Genomic DNA, 23,198 nt, shown 5'->3' on the forward strand with positions numbered 1-23,198 from the left:
ACTGAGGACCAAGCATTTAAAACATGAGCTTATGGGAACCATTCTCATTCAAACTAACAATGATTACTTGCCTCAAACCCTCCTAAAGTTCTGCCTGGAACCTCTGCAAGTCTCCTCATGGTTTCTACTTAATAACTTGAATAGCTTTTTTAATGTAAATTTGACTGCTTAGTTCTTTGCTTAATGCTTTCAGTAGCTTTTTATGTCCTGTGGTAAAGTTCATGGTCCCCCTGTGACTTGACCTCTGTGTTGCACAGCCTTCTTCTAACCATTTCCAAGCTTCATTTTCTAGTAATTCTAAAATGTCTGCAAATCTGTACAGAGATTATGGCATTCCTTCTTATTTTTGTTTTGCTGTTAACACCTGTTGTAATTGCCTTTGCTCTTCTTTTATTTTAATTTTTTTTGCTTGACCAAATTCACATTTCTGTTTTGAGATTGAGATAGGTATCTACTTTTCTAAACTCTCTTTCCGACTAACTAGACTGTGTTGGGTGTGGGACATCTTCACATCCTCTTTTAAGCCTGTGGATTTCCATCTCTCTTTCACATAGTATGTGTATATATGATAGTTTACATAGGGAGGTCAGGGGATAACTGCTAGATTTGGTTCTCTCCTCCCATCATGTAGGTTCTAAGGATGAAATTCAGGTTGTCAGCATTGGTGGCAAATGCTTTTATCTGTTGAGTCATCTAGCCAGCCCAAGTTCGTGAATATCTTTACATAATAACTGTTTGTCCACCAGTAGACCGAGTTCTTTTGAGCATAGGCTTAGTGCCTTCTTAATTTTTATATCCTTACCATACAACATCGTGGTTTCATATACTTTGAATTAAATCAGTCATTTCCATATTGAGTTGAGCAGGAAAAGATTGGGATATTGGGAAAAGAGGATAGAAGGGAATGTTGTCAACTGAGAATTATTCTAAAATTAGACATTGTGTTAGTCAATGTTCTATTGCTGTGAAGTGACACCATGACTAAGGCAACTCTTATAAAGGAAAGCATTTAATTGGAGCTTGCTTACAGTTTCAGAGGTTTAGTTCATTATCACCATGGTGGGAAGCATATTAGTGTGCAAGCAGACATGATGTGGAGAAGTAGCTGAGAGTCTACATCTAGATCTTCAGGCAGCAGGAAGAGAGAGAGAGACTCTGGGCTTGGAATATTCTTTTTGAAACCTTGACCTCTTCCCCCAATGACACAGCTCCTCCAACAAGGCATCACCTTCTATGCCTTTGAAATAGGGCCTCTCCCTAGTGACCAAGTAAGTATTCAAATCTATAAAGGGGGGGGGGGCATTCTCATTCAAACCACCACACACATTATATTGTTATTATATTGAAGTCAACCATTTTTCCTCTTCAAATATAAGCTTCAGATTGCTTGTATGAAAGATAAATTAATTACTAGTTTTCAAACCCCAGAAATCAACCATCTTTAGAGGTTTAGCTCTGACTGTGAAAGCTATGGCATCCCACGCCAGTGGGACACATTATTTGGTCCATTACAGTTCTAAGTGAGTGAAGGCAAAGAGAATAATATATAGGCTCAAATTCCTCCTAACTATGATGTCACTTGGCTTTTAAGGGACCATTTTTCTTAAGATAATCCTCCCTTCTTGCTTCATCCAAAAGCCTTTTTCTGAGTGTAAAACTCCAGTCTTGGGCCATCTAAGCTACTTATTTCCTTCTCTAGAGAAGTAGTTCCCCTGTGTTATTGCTTTGCCTATGCTTTTACCAAAGGCTGTGTACCTTCTCCAAATAGCTCTTATGAGCTTCCTGTGTACTGGGAGTGTAGGAATGATTTAATTTGCTGATCTCCAAAAACTACCACCAACAGTATATTTATTTTACTAAAAAAGAAACAGTTTAGTTATTAACTGTATACTGGTAGAACAGCATTTTGAAGAACCAAAAAACATTGTTTTTTTTTTTTTTTTTTTTTTTTTTTTTTTTTTTTTTTACAAATAATCAAAAACAAAACTACACAGCAAACTTTCATGATCTGATCTGATTTTGCTTGTTTCTTTGGTCTTACTTTTCTTTGACTCCCTACCTATTTGATGTAGCCATGCTAGACTACTTGAGTTAACCAAATGTGCCATGGACTCATGTCATCATTTATGCTTATTTATATTACTGCTGCACTGCTAGAAAGGCTTTTCTTCTCTGCTGTTTTGCCAAGGTAGTTCTGAATAAGTAAGGTTAATTCTGCCTATTAGAATTTATCGATCAGTGATTACTTTATATTCTTTGACCTGCTACTGGCTGTTTTATTCTCTTTATATATGTTTGGCATTTAAAAGAAAAAGGACACAAAATAGCAAATATGTAGAATAAGAGGACAAAAAATATATAGCACAATGGCAGGCCTGGTTACTAGTGTATTCTATTCAAGATGTTTTGATAAATTAATAATGTAATATAATAAGTCTGTTCTTGGTAACTAAAAATATAAATATATTAATTTTATTAATATATACACAACCATTTTACGTATAGGTGTCACATCACACACTATACATCTTAAATTCACATAATAAAACATTTTTGAAGTACATATAATAATAAAAATTCAATTATTGCTTTCTCTAGATATAGGGCTGTAGCTAATTCTTTCTTAAATGTTTTTCAATTTGTTAAACAATTAGTATGCTTGTTTACCTCTTACAATAGTTAACTCACTGTATTGTAATGCTTTAAATAAAGCATTATTTAAACACTTGTAGCACTTTACAATTCAAAGATTTTTATATAAGTAGCCAGGCCTGGTAGTACAGGCCTATAATCCCAGCTAGTGGGAGGCTGAGGGAGGAGAATTATATGTGCAAGGCTTGCCAAGGTTACAGAGTTGATGTTATGTGACACCCATATAGTGAAATGGTTGTGCTAGAAGAACACATTAAAGCATTCATCATTTCACACAGTTGGCAGTTTCCCCCATTACAGCAGGAGCAATTATAATCCACTCGCTAACAAAAATCTTGAATAGAATGTACTAGTAACTGTAGCCCTCATGTTGGAATAGTGTATTTTAGGGGACTTGCCTATCCTACATATATGCTTTTAAGGGTCAAATACCATGCCTGCCTGTCTTGCTCATCTCCCCACCTTCAACAGTTCTAGGTTTCCCTGGAAGAGAATGACTGTAACATAAAAAACAAACAAAACAAAAAAAAAAACAGTTGTCACCATGTGTTTTTCATTGAATCCACTGTACACAGATGTGTGAGAGTAATATTTACATATGTGGGGTAAAGGGTTGGGCCTCAACCAAGAGGAGAGGCAGCTGTGAACAGTGGAGCACATGGAAAGACTAAAATTTAGAATGTGCTATCCTTTGTGAAATGCCTTCCAAGACTGCTGCTGAGGTGGTGGAGACAATAATGATTCAGATGACAATCACAAGGATGTTAAAAATCAGCAAACTGACATTCAGGCACTTTGCAGTGGGGGCATAGGCCTGTACCCAAACATATTGCTCACTATCTTTCTTTCAGTAGACTTCACAGAGAAGGCATACACAATGAAACAGGCAGAAGGAATTCATGAAGAGTGTGTCAAACGTGGATCAGACTGCAAGAATCAGGGACAGTCAACTCTTTGGCCATGTTGATCAAGTTGGTTCTGACAACAGTTGAGCCATGGGGAGGAGAGTCCCACACTCAGCCACCATGTATTTTGATTCACTCATAGTTTGAGGGGAGTCCAGTGTTACTGGTCAAGAAGGCTTAGGGTGTGCAGTTCCTGCTATTGACTCTAGAACAGTCAGCCTTTCTGGAGGGCATCTGCTGCTACTCTTGATCTAATGACTATAACTTTTATTTAAGTATAGGTAGGACAAAGAAGGATTTTAATAATTAACTGTAGAATTGATTACTGATTGATTAAAAACTTACGACGTTATCAATGATGAGCAAAATTACTTCTTTAGATTCTTACAAATATGAAAAACAAAGAGCAGCCACATTAACCAAGATGGCTGATCAATGATTGATGGATTATTTTTGCAGTAGTATAGATTGAACCTAGAACCTTAGGCATGCTGTGTAAGTGCTTGGCCACTGACTTTTAATCTTTGGCTCACTTTCAGCTTGAGATAGGGTCTCTCTAAGTAGCTCTAGTCTGAGTTTGAACTCAATTTGTAGTCCAGGAAGGCCTTGACTTTGCCGTTCTGCCTCAGCTTTCCATCTATCTACAATTACAGGCCTGTGCTACCAGACAAAGTTATATTTATAAACATTTTAATAAACTGTAAAGTGCTATAAAAGCATTAATTGTTATTACTTGATATCTGCACCCTAAACCCTTCCTTAGTTAGTCTGTTGATAAGCTTGTTCTGAGTCTAAGTCACCTCTCTGGTGAGGTGAAATAGTCCCATGCTTGCTTGCTTGCATCTCCCAGAGAATGGCTTCATGCTTTCTGCTTCCCTGGGACCCAGAGATGACTTTGTTTACTTGATCCTTTCTCACTATAGACTTTCTCGTCTTTCCTTCTTCTGAAAGAAAAAAAAATGGTACAGGACCATTCTCCCATTCCAGTTCTTCAGGAACAACTTTACTTTCCAGGATATAAACTTCCTGTCTGCTTCTTTAAGAGGCCTAACCATTTTTCTGCAATAACTCCTGCTTGATTGAATCCTTTACAAAGAGGCTTGAGTTTTCTTGGAGGATCCCCTTCTCTGTCATGGACTTGAGTCTTTGGAGGGCTCCAATATTAAAATGGTAATGTAGCCCCAGACTGGTTTTCTTTTACACTTTTACACTTTCTTTTGCACTTACTTTGTTAGGTTCCAGTGATGCAGGCTGAGTCCTTTCTCATTTGGATCTTGTGTTGTGACTCTAGGGATACATATCAATATACTGTGCTTTCTAGTCCTCGTCTTCTTCTGATGAATAACTGTCGTTGAGAATTAAATGTCTAAAGTGCTGTGTTCTCTGTCATTTTAACTGTCAGAGGGGGAAAAAAAAAGGGTTCCAGTGAAAGAAATGTATTAGCTGCTAGGAAAGCAAGAAAACCAGCAAAATACTTGGTAAACACATTATGTGTGTGCGTGTGTGTGTGTGTGTGCTTGTGTGCATGCATGCTTGTGTGTGTATGGGTGTGTGTGTTCATGCTTTCGGTTCTGAGAGCTTCTGTGGAATCTCAAGGAAAACAAAATTCATCTAGTACAGAGGGATCAGTGTTCAAATATTTACATCTCTTTGCTGCCAACTATTTGTGTCATCACTACAGGCAATTCTTGGGGCCTCATTTTCTATTTAAAAATTTAGAAATGTGAGCTCTTCTGTCTTTCAAGGCCTTTGTAAATTAATTTCTAGAAACTGAGTAATTTCTAAAATTTGAATCCCTTGGCAGTATAAAGAGTTGTTCGGAGAAGGAGGAAGATGACTGTGGACTGGAGGACAGAAAATGTTTCACAGAAGGGACAGATTTGATTTGAAATCTGAAGAACGAGTGAGATTTCGATTAGTGAGAAGAGAAGCATTTCAGTGAAAAGAAGAGCAAGAGTAGAGGAGCAATAGTGATGAGTCTGGTATGTAGAGATTTAGGCTAGTTACCATGAAGGTTTTATGCAGAGGAAGGAGGGATGTCCATGAGAATAAATAATATGTATTAGCCATATACAATTTGTCAGGCAGAAACTGCTTTATGCAGAAGTATTAACTCATTTACTATGTTATGAAGTAGATTACTGTTAATAACGTAATTTTAAAGATGGAGAAACTAAAGCTCTTAGGCTTAGAACGAGGAGTCTAGCCCCTGTGCTCATGCTCCTAGTTGTCATGCACCATTCACCAGATAATAAACTTCCTTTTGGTTGATATAATCTGTTGCATATAGTTTAGAAAATACCAACTATTGGTGTTTTAAAATGGTGTCCAAGGAAGATGCTTTTGTTTGTTTGCTTGTTTTTTGAGACAGGGTTTCTCTGTGTAGCCTTGGCTGTCCTGGAACTCGATCCTTAGACCATGCTGATTTCAAACTTACAGAGATCCTCCTGCCTCTGCCTCCTTAGTGCTGGGATTAAAGGTGTGTGCCACCATCGACCATCTAGGAAGATGCTTTTAAACAGGCTATTTTTTAAAATCTTTATACTTACATTTGAACAGTGTCACATCCATTTGTTTAATCCTTTAATTTTTCTCTAAGGAGATTAAGATGATTACCTGATGCTCCACAGCTGGCAAGTTATGGCATCAGGACTAAAATCTTAGTCTTTGACTTTGATTCTGTGTATTTCTACAGGCTTCCTTGAGTAAGGCCAAGGTGTCTTAGAGCTAGGTGATTGGCTACTCTGGTTGGAAACACATGTTATGTAGGAAAAAATTCAACTCTTCAAATTACTTCATGAACTTCTTTGTTTTCCAAGTCATTTGGTTGAATTGCTTGGTGTTAACTGAGAATATTCTTATAGAATTGCTAGATTATGATATTAAAAAGCTAGTAAGGAGTTGTTTAATTTTCTTCTTTTAGAAGGTGATTATTGCAAAATTCAGAGCAGTTTAATTCAGACCATAACAAGGTGATAGCCCTCCTCTAGACATCCATTTCCTTAAACTTAAACTTTCAGTTATGATACCCGAAGTACTTTCTTCATGATGTCTCAGAGGTCTTTGCATGCTATAGTATACACAGTAGATTTCAGCATATTATATGGATGGCGACTGTAGCAAATGGGGAAATGTAGAGTAGATATGTAAAATAATTTTCCATTTAATATCTTCTTAAGTATCATTACAGGCAGTTTTTCTAGTTATAAGGAGTAAGAATTCAGGGGAATAGTTTTCTCATATCAGAGCTACAAATTCTAATTAGAGCTATGGGAAAAAGGAATATTTTTATGTGCTTTGCCTGCATGTATGTGTTCAGCATTTGCACACAGTGCTAGCAGAATCTAGATGAAGGCATCAGATCCCCTGCAACTAGAGTTGCAGTTTTGAGTGTGGGTGCTGGGAATTGAACCAAGGTCTTATGGAAGAGCAACCAGTTCTCTTAACCACTGAGCCATCTCCCCAGGCCCCTCCCTACTGGTCTCTCTCATTCTTTGCCCATGGACATATGTCAAAGGATCTGGAGCCTATTCCTGAGATGAACACATTTACTGAAACAAAACTGATATATGATGTCTTATTTTCCAGTGCAAGAAATTTTGTGGAATGTTTTTCTTCCCCAAATATTTTCTTTCACATTGAAAGTAAATTAAACAAAACACACTCAGGTCCAGGTATATGAACCAAACACTTATTCATTATTTAGATCTGTGTAAAACTCATGTGTACATTCTAACTTATTCATCAGCAGTATTTGAATAAAAAGCAATGTATCTCTAGAACAATAAAACTGGTTATAAATAACACTGAAAATATAAGTGTCAATTATTTTCATGTTATCACTTGAAAGAGTAAAAATAGATGCTTTGTAGGAATAAGAGAATTACCAGAAACAATCAAATCTTGTGATATTTAAGATACATTATATGAGAATAATTCATAGATTAACCTGTTAATCAATCTTTAGACTTACTAATACTAAAAATTCTTTTTTTATGTATTAATTACAGTTTATTTATTGTATCCCATCTGTAGCCGCCATCCTCATTCCCTCCCGATCCCATCCTCTCTCCCTCATCTTCTCCCTGCCCTCTCTAAATCCACTAATAGGGGAGGTCCTCCTCCCCTTCCATCTGACCCTAGCTTATCAGGTCTCATCAGGACTGCAATGTCCTCCTCTGTGGCCTAGCAAGACTGTTCTTCCCTGGGGGGGGGGGGGGGGGGGGAGGGGAGAGTTCAAAGAGCCAGCCACTGAGTTCATGTCAGAGCAGTTCCTCTTCCCCTTACTAGGGAACCCACTTGGATACTTAGCTGCCGTGGGCTACGTCTGAGCAGGGGGTCTAAGTTATATCCATGCATGGTCCTTGGTTGGAGAATCAGTCTCAGAAAAGACCCCTGTGCCCAGATATATTTGGTCCTTGTGGAGCTCCTGTCCTCTCGAGGTCTTACTAACTCCCCTCCTTTCATAGGATTCCCTGCACCCTGCAAAGTTTTGGTTATGAGTCTCAGCATCTGCTCTGATACACTGCTGGGTAGAGTCTTTCAGAGGCCCTCTATGGTAGGCTTCTCTCCTGTTTCTTGTCTAAAAATTCTTTATAGAAGAAATTTTATAAGGGTAATTGCACTTTTGAGTTTGGATTTAGGTTTTAAATGTAAAGAAAGGAATTTATTTTGCTTATTGCACAGTATTTCCAGGGTACTTCCTGTAGGGGAAGTCAAAACTTCAGGATTAAGCTCCTTTTCACTCATCTTTTGCTTGATCCCCAACTTTAGCCCAGTATGGCTGCACACTGTCGCCCACCCCCTCACTCAAATACTTCCTGGTTATCTCCAGCTCACTCGCAAAGATCTCCATTATTCCATGAGGCATAGGCTTACTCCCACTGGAATCAGTAATCAAAAACCAACTCTGGAAGATTTTTTTAGGAGCTAAAAATTGGAGAGATTTTGGTGATTACAAATGATGATATTGAAAACTGGAATTGCCAGCTTCTTGGGAAAAAGTTCAAACTGCTGTTGGCATTCCTATTTCCTATCAGTGTTTCCAGCAGGTAGAGTTAAGCTGAGATCAACTATGAGTTATAATGGTTATTGCAAATACTTTTTCATATTTTTTGCATTTCCATAGAAAACTATAAACACAGAAAAAAACTTATATAAATGGAATTAGATTTTTAATACTAAAATTATGGGGAAATATGACTCATTCTTTGCTACCTTCTTAAATGGGAAGTTAACTTTTGAAAGCATAAATTACTATTTGATTTGGCAAAGTAAATGTGACTAATTTCTTGCAGTGTCTAAATGAACTGTACAGTTTTGGTTGAAAAAAATGCACTCAGCTGACTCTGAAAGGACACTGTGATTCTGTAATATGTTACGTACATGAGAGAAATGCTACAATTTGCTGTATACATTGAGTTTGGTTATTGTTTTGTCACCTGATCTTGAAAAAAATTACTATAGGTTTTTTTTTGTTGTTTTTTTTTTTTTTTTTTTTTAGAAAACCAAGGTTTAGGAAGTTTGTGATTTTCCTGAAATTGCCATAATCAAATAGGTAAAGATGTATCTAAAATTTAGACCCAGCTTTGTGCCCTTTTCTTCTTCAATTCCTCTCTTCTCTGCAGCTCAACTCCATTCTGGGCTCTGCATTAGTCAATTGATGATGCTCTTGCACAGAAGCATCAAGTTTAGATAAAAATTGCCTAAGCTGGAAAGAGCCTGTATGGTTGTGACAGGTGTTGCGTAGGTTGATTGAAAAATAACTTAAGGACTGTCTCTTTCCCTTGTGTTTTTGTTAATTCTTGTAATACTTTTTAAACTTAGAACTCCTTCTGTTGCCTCTGGTATATTTCAAACTGATTTTAAGTTGTCAGGAAAGGGAATTTTCACTCGAAAACAGTTTCTTTAAAACCTTTTATTTTTCTTATATCATAAATTTATATCTTAGAGCTCAGGGTGATGTCAGACTTAAGTTTTCACTAAAAAGACTATTTTCTGTTGATGTATTTTCTCTGCTTTTTTTTTTTTAACCCCACATGGTCCTTCTTGGTATAGCCTCCTTTCTCCAGTTAATTCCAGCTATAGTTATATGGAAAGTTTTGGGAGCCAAAGGTAAGTTTTGGAAGAAGGGGAATGATTTCTAATCTCCTGCTTCTGCAGGAGTCTTCCTTGAAAACCCTGGGGACTTCTGATCTCCTGGATACTTCCTAGACACCATGCTTTACTTTAAACCTTCAGAACAAAGAGCTATTCAGGAACTAAGAAAGAAGAAAGCCCTCAGACACTCTTAAATGAGTTGATTTAGTTGTTTTTTGTTTGTTTGTTTGTTTGTTTAGCTAAGCCTTACATACAGACATAAAGAGCCTTTGTTTGTTTTAACTGGTTCAACTCCTCTCCTCTTCTTGGGATTATTTATTTTGAGCTTTCCCATGTATTTCATACATTCTTCCATGGACTATTCCATAGGAACGTTGGTATAAGGCTGAGCACAGGAGATAGTGCCTTCTCTTCACAAAGTTTATTAAACAGACAATGCAACAAAGTGTTTTTCTTGTTGTGTCAACATATTCAGAGAAAGTTTTAAATAGAAAAAAATTCTCTGTTTTTAGCATCCAATAGAGCAAAGAGCAGTGGCTACCATAATCTTTGTCAATATTCATCCAAATATAAATTTATTTTGGAGTTAGACTGTTATTTAATTTTAACTTGAAATTTTAAACATTCTAATATTTGTTTATACTTGCTTAAGTATGTGAACTGTGCAGTTTTAAATCACTGACAATGAGGGGGATTAAATAGTGATAGCTACACTTTTTTGGGTATTTGTTTTAACTTGGTAAAATAATCAACGATTATGAAGTTAAGAAAGGAATTTTGTGGGAGGTGTTTTGAGACAGGATATCACTGTGTACCTATAGCTGGCCTGGACTTGCTATGCAGATTGGGCTGGCCTCAAATTCATACAGTTCCACATGCCTCTACCTCCCAAGTGCTGGGATTAAAATCATGAACCACCATATCTAGCTCTAGAAAGGGATTCTTTAAGATATAAATCAGTGCTTCAGGTAGGACTGAGACCTATGAGATAAAGGGCTATTTTATTCTTTCTTTAACATTCAGCAGCTCAGTTGATAGTAAACTTCAAATAACTTGTTAAAGAAATATGAAGTCCTCAGAGCACTGAATATTTATCTTCTAATATCACTTGTACACCATCTTCTATTACACAAAATCTCATCATTTAATTCCTTGAATCTTAAGGCTTCCTGATATTGGTTGGAAGTCTCTTGGAAATTAGTATGTATAGAAGGAGTATGGCACTTTCAGGCAGCATATTGGCAATTATAATCACAGTAGGAGAACAGCACCCTGCAGGGGTGGAAAAGACAGCTAATAGTAATGAATTGGAGATTGGTGGGAAACATGCTCATAACAGCTGTAAGAGCCTTTCTGGAGCTGGAGAGATGGCTCAGTAGGCAAAGTGATTGCTACATAAGAATAATGTCTGGTCCCCAGAACCTATGTAAGTACTGGGTGAATTGTGTGCATCTGTAACCCTATGTAGGGTAAAGGAGGAAGATTCTCAGCACTCACTGGCCTGCCAGTCTGTGAGCTTCAGTTTCTGTGAAGAGAATAGAAGGCATTTGATGTCAACCTTCAGCCTCTGTATGCACACACACATACATGCACACATATGAAGATAGACATACACCTCACACCCCATACACAAAGAACATGTCATAAATAAACTTTATTTATTGCAGAGAGCCCCAAGAATCTGAGACTGGAAGATACCCTTGGCTATTGATCTTAGTGTCTTTGTTTATAAATGTGTATGAGCATGCCATATTCTAGGATAATTTAAAGACTTAATTGAAATAAAGGCTAGCAAAGTATTCTATATACTCTAAAGTTCCGCCTCAATAAAAATTCATGTCACTATCACCAGAGTGTAGGGAACACAAGAATAGAAGAGTAAAATTGTCCTTTTTTTTTGAGTTATTCTTTGTGGTTTGCAACTAGTTTTTATTGTTTTAATCAAATGGTCTTTTATTGAAATAGTCTCTCGTTGCTTCTTAACTAGCTGGACATTCCTCTGTACCACTGTTGATGTCATCTATGATGTCATGAGGGTGGCAGACATCCACATTTCAGCCCACAGATGGTGCAGTACCCAGGATCTCCTTAATAGTTCCAGAAAGCTCTCTGGCTAAAGACCAGCATCACATCTGCCTGGCAATGTTGACAATCTCATCAAAAGTAATATTTCTACTGTGTTTAATGTTCTTCTGCTTCTTTCTCTCTCTTGGTGGCTCCTTGAGGGCTTTGATGATCAGAGCAGAGGCAAAGGGCACCACCTCAATCTGGGCCTGTCTGTTCTGGATGTAATCCTCCCTTTCCAGTCACTGGTATGCTTTGGCAATGCCATCACCAACTAGTTTTGAAGATGGACCCAGAGGACCAATCTTGGGGGTCAATAAGGATATGGTGCCGACCTCACCTCTAGTGTACCTCAAGAACATGACTTTGATTTCTTTGGGGTCCAGCTGAGGCAGCTGATGTCCGATGCACCTGGATTCAGGATGACCAAAGAAAGTTGCACTGTGGTCTCTCCGAGCCAAAAGCTGAAAAGCTTGTGACTAGTTTTTATCATATGAGGATGAAATTGAAGCTTGTAAACACATATTCCCCCCCCCCCCCCAACACACACACTCAGGAAATCTTGAGGAATGATGGAATGTCACGAGTTGGCTTTGGGAAGACTACACCTTGTTAAAGCTGTATCCCATTAGCACACAGCTATTGCTGCTTGATTGCTGTTCATATAGGTCAGTGAAAAGAAGTGCAGGATGTATTTTGTTTGAGTTATTTATTTCTCTTTATTGAAGCCACTGGTCAAAATGAATTGATTCTACAGTGATATTGGGATTTGATAGGGATTACTATTTGTGCTTTATCCTGTGGCTAGTGCAAAGTAGTGATGGCTTTTGATGACTTTCTCAGTGCAGTGCTTCATAAAGCACAGAAAGTGTGGAGGGGAAGATTGTGTACTATCCTGATGTATTGGAAGCTTGAAATAAACAGAATCTGAGCAGTGGAGAAGTAGGGATGGGTTTATGGTGTCGGGATGCAGTCCTGGGTTAAGGGAACTCTTGGATTTCATGATCTTCATTCTGTTATTTCTCCAAGATGTTCCTTGTGAGCTTTAAAAGATAATGTATTATAAAACGACATTCATAAAATACACAAGTAATGATTACATAGCTCAGTAACTTTTATGAAGTGTGTGTATCTTACCAGCTCCCGCTCAGCCTCTACAATACCAGCTCTCATACTTTCTTCTTTATTTGATGGCCACCAGTTTTCCTTCCTTCGCCGCATTTTAATTTCTTCTCAGCTGGAGGGTGTTGGATATATGTATACCACTTGTATCTAACAGAGGGGTAAGGAATGGGTGTACTGAGGAGCAGCCAATCTCACACTGATAAATTAGCAGTGCCCTGGTTTTCAAAACTCATCATTAGAGCTGGAAGATTATAATTTAGCTTCCTATGTAAAAACTTAGAGTAGGCCTCCTGGCTCACTCTCAAACTCTACTCCATAAAGGGCCTTTTCCTTTTGTCCTCTGAGACATATGTTTATTTATAATATATTCCATTTATGGTAATTGGAGCAGTTCCTTTCCATTTTCCTGTCAAATACCCATGTCCCCTGTCTGTTGATCTTCAGAGCCTGATATAATGAGCCTATGAATTACATTAGGTTGGAAATCAGATTTCTAATTAAACACATATGAAGGATGTTTCTCACTCATTAGCCTTTAAAAAAAATCATTTGTGGTTTTCAGGTGTCTCTGGGTCCTGTGATATTTCTTTCCTGGGGAGGAAGAGCTTCAGATTGGGATACAGAATCTTGCTAGATGGGAGAAAATGCTTTTTCATTCCTTTACTGGTCACCCGGAGTGAACCGGTGTTTGTTGAGGTGTTGTAAAGAGGCGCAGCACACACTATCCCACTGAACACTCGCGTTTTCAGAGGGACCGTTTCCATTTTACACATGAGCAGTGGATTAATCTTCCTCAGCACAGCTGCAGAGTAGTGAACAAGGAGTTTAGGTGTGAATTCATTACTTGTGCTTCTCTGCTTCATTACCATGACAGCTGAATAGTTGTATTGTTAAGCAAAAATTTCATAGCTCAGTAGGGAAAGTTTAGGGGGAGGATGTTAGTGTCAGAAAAGGGGTTTTTGAGAATGAGCACTTGCTGAGAATTACAGCCTTCGTGAAGTATACAGAGTTAGCAGCAGTTCCAGTACTTCCCTTACCATGGGAATGAACCATTTTGCCAGGGCTGCTGGTAAGTTAGCTAAGTTCCAGATGTGGGCCCAATCAGGACAGGAGACTGATTTGAAGCTTGGGCATTTTACAACTGAGGCATTATTTACATATTATAAAATTCACTACTTATCAGATAATTAATTGGTTGCAGTATATTCATAAGGCTGTATAACTGTCAGCACTATCTAATTCCAAAACATTTTTCTCACCTCAGAAGAAACCACACACATACACACGTCTGGCCGTCATCCCTCAGTCTTTAGTCTAGTCCTAGGCAAACATTAAGTTTGTCTTTTCTTTCTGTAATTCTCTTGTTGTAGACATTTCACAAAAATGGAATAATATAGTATGTGGCCCTTTGTGTCTGGCTTCTTTCATTTTAGCCTAACATTTTTTAAGGTTCTTTCACATTTTAGTGTTTCAACATTTTGTTCCATTTTGTGGAATTTTATTTTTTTATGATATAGTGTCTCCCTATGTTGTTTTGGCTACTCCCTATGTAGACCAGCCTGGCCTTGAACTCACAGAGTTATTCCTGCCTCTGCCTCCTGAGTGCTAGGTGCATAGACTGGAATTTTATTTCTTTTTACAGAGTATCCCCTTGTACACTTACCACATTTCTTTACCTAGACATCATTTAATGTACATTTGATTTGTTTCCATGTTTCTATTTCATTTGTTGTAAATAATGCTGCTATGAGCATTTGTTTACAAGCAAACGTCTCCTTCCCTTCTTCCCCTCTTTTCTCCCTGCCTTTCATTTTTACCTCTCTCTCTCTCTTTTTTTTTCCCTTCTGCTCTATCTCCTTCCTTCTCCTGCCTCCTTTCTTTCTTACTCCTTCTTCTCTGGAACTCAGTGAACTCTTACCTCTTATATGCATGCAAAGGAGTAAAAGTGCTGGGTCTGAGTTTAATATTTTGAGGAATAGTCAGACTGTTTTTCAGTAGTGGCACCATTTTATGTGGTACATGGACCACTTTGCATTTTACATGGGCCACCACCATCTATTTATTTCACCCTTGATTCCTGTGATTGTCTTTCTAGAACAAATACTGCTATAGTCATCCTAATGTGTACGGATTGATGTCTCTCTGTGGTCTGGGCTCACATTTCCTTAACTATGCATGATGTTCAACATCTTTTGATGTGTTTACTGGCTGTGCATTTTCATTTCACAGAGAAACATCTATGCAATTCCTACTCTGTAATTTAACCAGGATAATTAGGTCGGCTTAATTGGATGGGATCTTTTTTATTGCTTTGTAGGAGCTCTTTATATATTCTAAGGACAATTTTTTTTTTTACTAGATACATGATTTGCTGATATTTTCTACCATTCTTTGTACTATCCTGCCACTTTTGATAAGCCTGAAGCACAAGTTTTAAATTTAAACTTATAGTTCAATTTATCAGTTTTGAAAAATGGTTATTTTGTTGCTTGTTTTGTATATGTATAAGACACTGTTGTTGGGGCTGGAGAGATGGCTCCATGGTTAGTAGTGAATACTGCTCTGGAAGAGGATGAAGGGCAGATCATCTCACAACTGCCTGGATTCCAGCTCCAAAATCTAGTGCCATCTTGCCTTCTGTCCTTAGATATGGCACTCACGCTCCCCAACCCCCACATAATTCAAAGTAAGAATGAAAAAATTTTAAAAGGAACTATTATCAAGTACAAGTTTATAAGGATTACCTGTATGTTATTTTTTTTTTTTATATCACAAGGGCTTCAACCCAAGATCTTGTGCAAGTTAAATAAGCAGGTTATTTCTGGGCTGCACTCCTAGGCTTAACAGCTGCATTGTCTTTCAATGCTTTTATAGCTTTTACTCTTCCATTTGGGCCTTTGAGTCATCATACCTACATTTTTTTGTTTATGTTGTGAATTAAGAATTCAGCTTCGTCTTTAAAATATAATACACACACCACATAGCACATATATATCTCTGAATCTTTCATATTACACTTAGAAAAGGGGTTGGGGAAAGAAACATAGATAAAGGAAAAAGTTGTAAGAAGCCAGGATCCTTTCTCCACCTGGAGATACTAGGGTAACATGTACTTCCATGTTCTCTTCTGTATCCTGCGATCGAGAGGTAATTTCTTAGAACTGGAACATGGGGAAGAGGAGAAAGATGAAGATATGAAACAGACTTTGTTTCAGAAGAGAAAGGGATGAGTGCGGGTGTGGGAGCTTATGTGTCCAGGCATCAAAACTTGGCAGAGAACTTACGCAGAGCAGATGGAGTGAGGATTTCATTGCCTGACAGACTGACTCAGACTTGCCTCTCTGCAACCAGTCACCGCTGGGGATGGTTTACATCTCTGGCAAGAGCTATAGGATCATGTATTTCTCCTCCTGCTCTGGTAGCAGAGAAGAGCTGCCCCAATAATCTGTAAGGAGCTAATGTGCTTGACCTTGGTTCTCAGCGATGATGACTGATGAGCTGGGCATTTCTTAGTAGCTAACGTGACTCCTCCAATCTGTATTGCTTTAGGGGGGACTTTAAATGGGATTGGAGCCTGCATGTATGTTCCCTTTATCCTGCCCCGGAACTATGAGAAATAGGAAGTCGAAGCTTCTGTGCAGTCCAGTGATTGGCCCAGTGAAGTCAGCACAGGACATGCTGTGGATGGAGTGGGGGACTAGGGAAGGCTTAGCATTATTGTCCAAAAGTAAGCAGCTTTTTAGAACATACAGATTTTGCTGCCAGTCACGATTTTAGAAATTTGTGAAGATGAGCATGCTTTGGATTAGTTTGTGTCCCTGCCTCTAGCTTCTTCCTTGCTAATCTAGGCTGGAAATGCTGCCAAGCTCTCCCCCAACCAAATCCCTTCTTTCATCGTGGCACACTCTATTCAGGTGCCCAGTGCCTGCTGATCTGCACCAAGCCCATCATATTGCCCAGCTCTGAAATTTCTGTCTAGCCATGTTTCTTATCTTCCTTCCAACATTTGTCATTTGCTCCTGGCAGGCTTATCTCTTCTCTGTCCCCCAAGACAGAGTATTAATCTCTACCTGTATCTCTTTTTCAAAACATTCCTTTCTTCTCTAGATAAATCCTGTCTGCCCTGTAAGATTTAGCTTAAGTTTGCCTTCCTTCAAGCTATTCTAGAGTAATGTCTTCTCTACTTATCAGACATATATAGTTATTTCCAAGTAATTTAATGGCAACTGGTACCATATTTTAAATGTATTAGTGTTGAATGTGAGTCCTTTGAAGTCACAGAATATGATTCCTTTTCTTACCTCTGCTGACACTTAAGATATTGCCATGGATGGAGAGATAGCTCAGCATTTAAGGCTGTATAATGCTTTTGCAGAGGACCAGTTCTATTCCCAGTATGTGCATTGTGTGATTTACAATGGCCTGTAACTCCACAAGGTTGGGGCTGGGGCTGGTGAAGAAAGCTACAGTGGCCATTTTCAGTATAAGCTGTCAATAATCACACTCAGACTAGGGAAAAGCTTTGCCATCTCTGAGAAGACAAATTTCCCATGATTCTATGGCACCGGGAGTCCTTGCTATGAATGTCCCCATGTCAGCAACACAAATTTGCAAAAGTTCAGAAGACTTTACATAGGCAACCACAAGCCAGGGTCAAGCAAGAGTTGCTGATAGTCACCAGAATCCGGAAGGAACATGGCACAGCTGGTCTCTTTTAGCCTTCAAGGTACCTGGACAGTGCCTTTATCTCATGTTTCTAGTCTGAGACACTAAGGAGAAGACATTTTAAGCATTACATGTTTTGTACTTTACTGAATTGAAAGTCTCTCTGTGCTTGCTTGGTTGGCTAAAGTTGTAAAAGGTAGATTCAGCAAGAAGGGTCAGAGGTCTTATGCACCCTTTGCTTTCCCTGAGATTGTTCCAGTCTTGTCTCTCCTAACACCTTATTCTCCACCTCCCACACAGTGACGTCTCTTTCTTAGGTCCCTTGTCACCTATTCTCTTTTGTGCTATTTCTCCTTCATATGAAAGTCTATATCTGCTTCACTTTTTTGCAGTCTGTTATAGTGTGAATTCTGCCTTATTTGCACAGGCATGCTATAGTTGTCTTGGGCTGGAGCTCATCCTGCTTAGTTTTGTATTTCCATATTACCTACCAGGAATCCTCTTTCATAACACCTGTTGTTTTGAGTTTCTATGTTTCTGATCCTATGCCTAGCAGTTTATTTGTTTTTTTTTTTTTTTTCTAGTAGTGCTCAATAGTTTTTCTTTCTTTTCTTTCTTTTTTTTGAGATGGGATCTTGTTAGATTGTCTGGGCTGCTCTGGAGTATGTTCTGTAGCTAAGTCAGTTTTGATCTTGCCATTTTTCTTGCCTTAGCCTCAGCAGGCATTCCCATAGCCTTTATGTTTTCTTTTCAGTGGTGAGGATCAAGTCCAGGTCCCAGTGAATTATGGGTAAGCCCTCTACCTATGAGATACACCCCTAGACAAATTATTTTTAGCTTTGACAGTTTAACACTGGAAGTGGGTTGAAGTCCTCTTTAATAGCATGCTCTGCAAGGGAAGGAGGGACAATAGAAAGATCCCTGAAATGGGAGTCCAAATGTGAGCTCTGGCCCCAGATCTGACTCGTTAAGTTACACCTGTAGAGAACATTTGTTATTTTTGTGTCTGAGTGTCATTTCCGCTTTCAGTATGTGGAATCCAGGTTTTTCTGGTGAGTAGCTCCTGATACTCAGGCTTTGGACAGAGCCCATTTTATCCCTGACTCGAAGGATGAGCATGTAAGTTATGTCTTGCTAATAAGAACACTGTACTCCTGACCACAGAGATGGGTTTAGGCATGAGCTTCTAGCCTTAGACTGAATTTGTCATTCTGGCTTTTGATTCAGATTTCTAGAGCATAGATCTGTCCTTTTTTTGCATTGGGCATGAATCTTGCCAAGTATGAGGCGGGGTCAACAAAAGGAGCCAAAACAAACATGGTAGGAACCCAGGTCGTTTGAATTCCTGAAAGCTATTGGTCTCGAAACCTATACTTTTCAAACATGGGTATGAGAGGATTGGATTTTTTCCTCTCTTATACTGGCATGTGCAATTTAGATACACTTTATAGAACCTCCACTTCTCATCTTTAAAATAAGAACAATAGGCTTGTAAGTAGTCAATTTACCTTTCCGTTAATATATGTTGAAAACAATAGGATTGTTCATTAGAATAATCCAGATTGGTAGTCTAGGTGTTTGTGGTCTTGTTGTCCTTATAGGTTGGTTCAGGAACTCTCTGGGCACTCCTTCGGGGAATCTGAAGCCTCAGCTTGCAACGTAGGGTCATTTCACTCTGTGTCCACCAGGGGGCGGTACAACTGTGGAATCGTGAAAATGATCATTGCATTGAATTTATTTTAGTGTTTTTATTTTAATGACTGAGATGTGATTATAATTTGTAATGAGTGAGAAGTTTAGATGGATTTCTTATTCAATAAAAGGGAGTAGATAAAAGTAAAATACATATATTCATTGATCTTTTGCTGCAAGTAGAAACTTGGTTTCTAAAACAAAAAATCAGTAGCAACAAATGGACCGAAACGTACTTCAGGTGTTAAATAAATGACTTGATTGCTTCAGTTCGAACGATTATTTCTGTTCTTGGGAGATTCTGTTGCTTAGAGAGACCATCACTTAATTACCATCAGTGATAAGAAACATTCACCTAGTGTTTTACATGTTCTACAGTCCTAGGACTGCGCCATACCCCACACAAAATTAACCTCTGTGTCTTGTGCTTACACAGTCCTATGCAAGTATGTTTGTGCTATGTCGAATCCCTACCTCACTATGGTCTCCGAGGGTGGCAGATAAAAGAAACTGATTTTGTGGGCCCTGCGGAGTTGGATTTTACCATGTTAGCAGGTGTACAGCTCCATAATGCTTCCTGGAAGCACTGGGCTGGACAGTGGAAGTTAGGAAGAAAATAAGCTAAATTTAGTAATTTTTAGAAAAGAAAAAAAAAGCTTCAATTTACACCATATTCTAGTGAGGAAAAAGGCTTGGGGTTTGGAGAGATGTGGATTTTAATTAGTCCCTCCTCTTTATTATTTTTTTTAATCAAGCAATCACTTATTCTCAGGGCCGTTTACACTTCACTTTATAGTATTGTTACAACTGCAATTAACTAATTATTTCGTTAGTGGTTATTCTGTGCTGTTTTTAGTGGGATATAATCAATAAAAGTAATACTTTTTTCAAAACTTGGAAGCTGGCTCAGTAAAGCGCTCGTCCTCCAAGCACATGGGCCTGAGTTTGATCTCCAGAACCTATATTAAAAAAATTTAAAAATCTGTGTGTGGTGGCCTCTGTGTGCAATCCTAGTTCGAGGAGGCAGAGACAGGCACATCGCTAGAGCTTTCAGGCCAGCTAGTTTGCCATTTGCTGGGCTCCAACCCGGTGGAGACCTTGTTTGAAAACACAAATGCACTTGTCCACATACACACCCCTACACACAGTTGGGCTGCTGGCAATTATAGTCTCTGTACCTAGCACAACAAAGATTTGTTGAATGAATTAATGAAAGTCTGGTAAGTTGGATAGGTGAATCTAAATCAGCCTGAGTGACTTTGTTAAGGATTTTACAAACTCCAAGTGGCATGGAAAGCTGTGCAAGAGCTGTGATAGAGTTTACCACACTGGCCTAATCTGCTGGAGAGTGAACTCAGGGAGAGAGAGACACTAGATGCTGGGAAGTGATTACAAAGCTAGTGCAGAAGCCCAGGAGGGCCTGAGCTGTCATGTGGGGCTAGAATGAAGTTGCATGGTATAAGAAATATTTAATAAGTAGATAGCCAGGGCTTGATTGATTAGATGAGAGATGAAGGGAATGAAGATACTGAAAGAGGTTAGCTGAGGTTCTGACAGCATAGCCGGGTGTTTAGAGGTGACCCTTACAGAGAGGAGGAGCCTGAAACAACAGATTTGAGGGGGAAAGTGAGGAGTGAGTTAGGCATAGAAGTTTGAAGTTCAGGTGAACATACTGTATTCCATATCAGGACAGAAAGAACTAATTCATTCTTTTTCTCATGATGGAGTGGTCTTTCATTGAATATAATATACTGAGGCACCAATTATTTGCCACAATAAACTTAAGAAAAAGGTAAATTTCATGGAAAAAGAACATTATGATGCTGTGAGCTTCCTTTAAAAGGAAAATGAATGCGGCCCAGCTCACAGGTGGTTTTGATGTTGGGTAAGAGGAGGGTACCTGATTTATTATTTTAACAGAAGTGGTGTGGGAAACTGGGCAAAGCTACACACAGTTGTGGAGATTGGATAGTGGGAAGTTAAGGATGCAGCCATCTGGTGACTTCTATTTTCTCTGGATGGTAGGCGGGTAGGTCAATACAGAGAAAGAGAAGGATGATGGAGGGGAGCTATTTGAGGGGAAGGGAATATTTGAAATGATCCTCTTTCGACCAGACAAACATGACTTGTCATGTGTTGGGGACCTTCGTGATGTGACAGTCTGCTCTGTTGTTCTACTTTTTTTCTCATTGGCATTTTAGCAGCTTGGAGGTGCAGAAAGTGAGATGACCAGCATTTATTTTAGGTTTCCAACAGATGAAGGAAGAAAATGAAAGGAAATTTAGATAATTGAGATCCTAGATCATGGAGTTTTAAGCTGAATATAGAGACAGGCGAGGGACCGAGACAGTGATTATCAAATGTTCAAACACATCAGATTTATTCGATGTTTGCATTCATTTTTAAAATTAAAAAAAATATATCTTTTTCATTTGGTTGTTGTCAGTATTATGGGGACAGTGTAAGACTGTTGTTTAGTTTGAAGGAAACAACTAACGTGCTTTTTGCTCTGCGTCATTCAGATTTAAAGTAGTTCAGTAAATCACAAGAATCTAAGAACCGAGGGAGCCAGGCCTTTTTTAAATAAGCCAATCTTGTCTGCTACCTTTTACTTTCTTAAGGATATTTGTGATTTTTACATGTTTTCTGAAAGTATCTCATAAGGATACTTGCAATGTATAAAGTCTTTCTTTTAGATGTAGGAGCAGTTGCTCACACTTACTTTATAACGTACTGTGTACCTGGCACTGTGCCAGGGGTGTAGTACCGGAGACAGTGTAAGGAGAATCTCACTAGTGGACATCTTCATTATAGTGTCTTTTAACATTCTCTTATCAGTCTTTTGAAGTTATATACTATTCTCCCTCATTTTAAAAACGTGAAGTTTTGGAAGGTAAGTAGCACGCTCAGGTTGTGAAGCTAGTAAATGATATCTGGGGCTCAAACCTACCTGTGTTTTCCCAACTCCAGACCTCTTCCTAATTCTCTACTAGAATCGAACCACGTTCTATGGTCACTATACCATTAAACATGCTTGTGTAGAAATTTTGAAATCACGTGCATATCTAAACCCTGAGAATTCACACAGCAAGGTAAGATTGTCATGGCCTGTGAATTTGCAACTTAGTATATCTAGAAAATATTTGGAACTTGTTTTAATGTGTTCTTCTGTAACAGTCTTCTCTTTTGTTCCTTCATATACACACTGGAAGATACATTATGCTTTGTGTCACATCTTTGCCGACATGGCCGATACATTTGGAAACAGGTCTGTGTCTCTGTGTCCAGAAGCAGAAATCAGCTGAAGCTGGGGTCAGTACCCTGGAGAGCTCCCTGCTTTGTGCTGCTGCTGCTCCTGCTGAGTGAGTGAACCCTGTGTCCGGGGTCTACATTTTATCAGAATAGATTCTTCTTTTTAAAACAAGGTCTCACTATGTAGCCCTGGTCGACTGGGAATCACTCTATAGACCATGATAGCCTCTAACTCCCAGAGATCTGCCTGCCTGCCTCTGCCTCTGCCTCTCTGCCTCTGCCTCTCTGCCTCTCTCTGCCTCTCTGCCTCTGCCTGAGTTCTTCATTTTATATGTAGGGAATAGAGACATCTAAAAGAAGAATAACAAAATATAAATGTCTTTGGCAAAAGGAGCATGATAAGCTATGAGAAAAGTCAGAAAAAGATCCAAGTCTTTATGCACAGTTAGCGTAAGATTGTACAATAGAGTTATTTTTTATTTTGTAATTGTCTCTCAATAAAGCAGTTCAGATAATGTGTTTTCTAAAACAAAATATTCTGTATAATATTTTAATGCTAAGAATAATTAATCTTTTTTTTTATGGCACTAGAAATTGGACCCAGGGCCAAGGTAGGCACTCTAACACTGAGCTCCATCACAGCTTGTATTCTAGACTAATGGAATTTTTTTTTTTTCAAGACAAGGTTTTTCTGATTTAGCCTTGGATATCCTATAGACCAGGCTGGCCTTGAACTCACAGAAA

At 38.6% G+C, this 23,198-nt stretch overlaps 1 protein-coding gene and 1 pseudogene across 1 annotated transcript in view; one reads left to right on the forward strand and one right to left on the reverse strand.

Moving 5' to 3' along the window:
- The window catches only part of Syn2 (synapsin II), a 128,496-nt gene that overhangs the window by 12,014 nt on the left and 93,284 nt on the right, over positions 1 to 23,198 (forward strand). The window lies entirely within an intron of this gene.
- On the reverse strand, positions 11,636 to 14,144 carry LOC129674284 (60S ribosomal protein L12-like; annotated as a pseudogene).

This window comes from Psammomys obesus, unplaced genomic scaffold (assembly GCF_907164565.1).
Source record: "Psammomys obesus unplaced genomic scaffold, mPsaObe1.curated_primary_1811, whole genome shotgun sequence".
Lineage (NCBI taxonomy): Eukaryota > Metazoa > Chordata > Mammalia > Rodentia > Muridae > Psammomys > Psammomys obesus.